At 38.8% G+C, this 4,505-nt stretch overlaps 1 protein-coding gene across 1 annotated transcript in view; it reads right to left on the bottom strand.

The window, feature by feature from the left end:
- Positions 1–1,816: 1,816 nt before the first annotated feature.
- Positions 1,817–4,505, bottom strand: part of meis2a (Meis homeobox 2a) — a gene marked incomplete in the record, with an annotated part of 83,547 nt that continues 80,858 nt past the window's right edge. Inside the window, 1 exon segment of the mRNA XM_037694931.1 lies at positions 1,817–3,308.

The following is a 4,505-nucleotide window of genomic DNA, read 5'->3' as shown; positions in this document are numbered from 1 at the left end:
CCCCCCCCCCCCCACCACCACCCCCCGCGCGCTTTATGTAGGCCCAACATTTAGAGTTAAATAAGAGATAAGTCACATTAAATGTTTAATCTGCACTCGTTCTGTGACCATTTCATATAATATTTCTACTAAATATTAAAATCACAAAAACAAATATGACATTATGTTGTGAAGAGGTGTATTTATTGCATTATTTTAGTTTCATTTCAGAATTATTGACTAAATTATAGCTTGCCGTCGCGAAGGATTGTGGGATTCAATTTTATTTCTGATTTAAACTTTTTTTTTTTAATGCACACACACACAAAAAAAAGCAAAATGGGCCTAAAGTTGATTTAAAATAATTGCGTTTTTACAATTAATAAATAAATAATCATACGACAATTTACAAGAATGAAGAATTTTAAATAAATTAAAGTGAAATTAAATAAAAGGGCATTCACACCTGCTGAATTAAAGAAAAGAAAGAAAACAACCCTTATGATGATGATAATAATAATAATATTAATATTAATAATAAATTATTATTATTACTTTAAGAACTATCTGTTAATTTTAATAATGGCAGATGGTGGTAAAATAATCAAAATAATAAAAGATAGAACAAAGAAAGCTAAATCTTTGAACCCCACATAGAAACAGTTTAAACCGAAAAATAAAATAAAACGTGAGACAGAATAATGCCATCGTTTGTGGTTTAAGGCTAAAACTTGGATGGCCGCAGGCAACAGAGGAAGAGGAGCAGAGGAAGAGGAGCTGGCCTCTTCCTCCTTTGCGGCAGTACCGGAAGTGACCGACAGGCGGCGCTGCTAAACGACAAACGAGCTGAAGGCTCATCTTTCTGGAGCTTCATGGTTCTTGTTTGGGAAGCAGTGAAACTGTATTAATGGCTCAATTCAAATATTATTCAGCTTTTAAAATATATTTAAAATATATATAATCAATTTAAACTTTGTTTTATTTTATGCAATTATATATATATATATATATTTTTTTTTTTTTTAATTCAGCTGTTTTGGTTCCTTGATATTTATCATTTTTTAAAAACATTTGTGTCACTGCTAATTGTTTTTCTTGCTTTAAATTTAAAGTGACTTGGTGGTAAATTATTTGCACGTTTAATTTGCATCTGAAAGTTATTTATCATTTGAAGGGAACATTTGTGTGCCTAAATAAATCGCCATGGCAAGGCAGGTTTGCACCACAATTTGTTTTTGTCATTTTAACAGGGCAACTCTGCTGAAATGGGCAGCCTGGCTTAAAAAATAAAATATATATATATATATATATCCACTGCAAAAAGAGCGCAGGAACAAAGTGAGAAGTGATGTATTTTTATAACCATGTGCAAAAATAAATTTAACATGCAACAACATACCCCATCAATAATTAACCAATTCATTAGGCTTTGTTAAAAAAAATTGGGGAAAGTGAATTACGACTTAACACAGTTAATCACACAAAAATCTAACAAAAATCAAAAATGAAATATTTATTACAGCATTTGTGACCGAACACCTTTTAAACATTACGTCACAGTCCTCATACAAGTATTTAATGTAATTTTTGACAAAGCTTAAGGGAGACGGCATCTTATCTAGTGAGGAACACGTGCTGAAAAAGGAAGGAATTCATGGACATACAATATCAATGCCACAGCAGATCTGAAACTAGCAAAAACATTCTTTTTCAATTGAGGTAAACACATAGAATATCTAACATGAAACAATTAATAGACTGAACTCTGTACGAAGTTTGTTACAATATTCTCTCTGCTTTTATTCCTCTCCCAAAAGCATCGAGTTCATAATTTAAGTTTTTTTTTTTTTTTCTTTTCTTTTTTTCTGTTTAGGTTTTTTGGTGCATCAACCATCAAATCGCTTCTTCAGCGCCACAGAATCAACGTGTGTGTCTGTACTGTCCTGCGTGGCGACTTGTGTTGATCTGCGGGTGAAGAAGCGCCGCAGGATGTTGCTTTTCCACCGTTCAGCTTCCTTCCATAGGCTCTTACCAACGAGAGTCCAGGGTAACAAATAATTAAAATTAAAAAATAAAAATGTATAAAACCAACACAATCCAGTGCTTGGGCAAAGTCAAACAAAATGTTTTTTTCCTTTAAAACCTACAGGACAAAACATTCATTCATGAACCAAAAAAAAAAAAGGAGGGGTCATGAAAAATGTCCAAAGTGAATCTGAGAGCAATCTGGTGTCCTTTAGCAGCCTTTCCCATCATGCCCTGCTGTTACGGGGGACAGGACCTGATTGCCGTTTGTGGTTTGAAGCTTTTTTGAGATGTTTCATCTTCATATTGTTTTCTTTGTATATTTAGTTTTTTTAGTGTTGTGCTGCGAGACAGTTTCTTGTCCAGGAAAGAGCACACACAGTGTGAGAGAGAACAGGTTAACCTTTAATTCTAAAACTAGCTCAGGAAACATAAAAACATGTGAGCAACAACAAAAAAAAAAAAAAAGAAATGCACAAGTTTTAACTTATTTGTCTATACTTTTTTATACTACAGTAGTTATAACTCTTGGAGTCTTTCTGTTCTTTTTTTTTTTTTTCAACCTTCCAGAGTGATATTTTTTCAAAGAGCGTCACATGAAAGTGTACTGAACGTGTTTAGGGTGTCGAGTGCGAAAGTGTGTGTGTGTGTGTGGTTTTTTTGTGTGTGTGTGCATGTGTCCAGTCATTGCACACGTCACAACAGCCTCTGTTGATCTTTACCAAAAGCCCAAGACTTTACAAAGTGTTCCTGTTAGCTTGGTCCTCTGTTTGGATGAAAGTAACAAAATGAACACGTTAAACAAACAAAAAAAAAAAAAAAAAAAACGAAGAAGAATCACAGCTCGTCTGGAATTCTGTTTGTTTAGTGTCAAATCTGGTCAAAAAGGTGTGTTTTGATTTTTAAAAATAGTCTCAAAATAGGTTTTATTGTGGGCTGTTTATTATCTTTTTCTCTCTTTTTTTGTTTTTCTGAATTGTTTCTGTGTAGCTGCTGTTGATGGTAGCAAAGTTCCCTTTACTGTTGGGCATGGATGCCCAGACCTCGTCCTGCAGATCTGGGGCCAATAGGAGTGAGCGAAGGGGGACTCTCTGTGCCGACGTGGTTATTCCTGGGTGCAGCGAGGGTCCTCCGTGCATCAGCATGGTGCGATGAGGGTGGGGAGCATGGGGGTGATCCAGAAGGCTTTGTCAATGGTGGGAGTAGTGAAGTCATCTGATGAGAGTTGGTGTACGTGGGTGGGCCCATGCTCATGCACATCGGACTGCTCTGAGGTTCAAACTCCCCCGGCATGACTGGTGGACCTGAGAGACAGACGGAGGGAGAGAAATGTATTCACGGAGTCAATAAAACTGCAGCTCGGACATGCTCTTACTCCATTAACAGGTCCTTAATTCAATTTAAAGTCAGCTTCACCACCGGAGAGCTTAGCAGACTTTATGACACTGCGTGTGTGACTACAGAGCTTTGAGCTTCTGGAAGTAAAGCGAGACATTATTGCGCTGGGCTATTTCAGGCCATGGTGAGTGGTTTACAATGCCCAGTAGCGTTGTGGTCAAGTCTCATGTTGGAAAATGATCCTCAGTCGTCCACAGACAGTGAAGTCCTGGAGGATGTGAGGGAAACCAAGCAGGAATATTGATGCGGAGAAGTATTTTTACAGGAGCAGTCGGTTCCCCGGCTGAGTTCAGTGACAAACCAAACAGGCGTTTACTCCTGAGTGTGTACCTCTGCAAATATATTTCATTTGGAACCCCTCATGCCAAGTTATGAAATAATTGAAGATCTGATTGTGTCAGCAAGACGTGAACATCAGGGCCTTGTTTCCTCTGCTTGAATGAGAAAACTTTAACTCATACAGCAGGTCGTGTGTGGGACAAGAACACGAGCAGGAAGTTGCAAGACAAAGCAACAAAGATGAAAAGAAGTTAGGAGAGAAAAGAAAGAAAAAGGGGCGGGGTGTGGCAATGCCCCTTCAGATGGACTCCACTAGACCTCAGCATGCTGGCATCTCTCACACTGTGACAGGACCCAGGACATGCAGGTGGCTCAGCAGTACCACTGTTGGGCTTTTTCACATCCCTGTTTGTTGTATACCAAAGAATCAGATGTGGTGGGGGCTGGGGCTCCTGGAGCCTGGGTCTGGTGTATGGACTGATACGAAGGCCTGGACCTTGGGGAGAGACGAGTGAACAGGAGGTCCCGTTGAAGCCAGGGGGCCTTGGTCTGTGATTTGGTCTGGGCTGGCCTGCTTTGTAATATAAACCCCAGGCGGATTAGAAGCTGAAATAGGAGGGGAGAGGTCACTGCGAGGTCACTAAGCATGCCCACTGTCTGCATTCCTACACCTTAGTACACTGCAATTAAGAAATTACACCAGAGGGCTTCGGCAAGGGGGAAGGAGGAGCAGAGAAAGGACAGCAAAGGCCAAGATTAATGAACTCAATAACTCAGTGAAGGCCGTGTCGTTTTCTAATGCTTATTTTTGAAAATGTTTTTCA

The sequence above is a fragment of the Nematolebias whitei genome, chromosome 21 (assembly GCF_014905685.2).
Source record: "Nematolebias whitei isolate Nwh7 chromosome 21, NemWhi1, whole genome shotgun sequence".
In the NCBI taxonomy this organism is placed as follows: Eukaryota; Metazoa; Chordata; class Actinopteri; order Cyprinodontiformes; family Rivulidae; genus Nematolebias; species Nematolebias whitei.
Note: the sequence above shows the minus strand (reverse complement) of the source record. Positions and strands in the feature narration are given on the sequence as shown.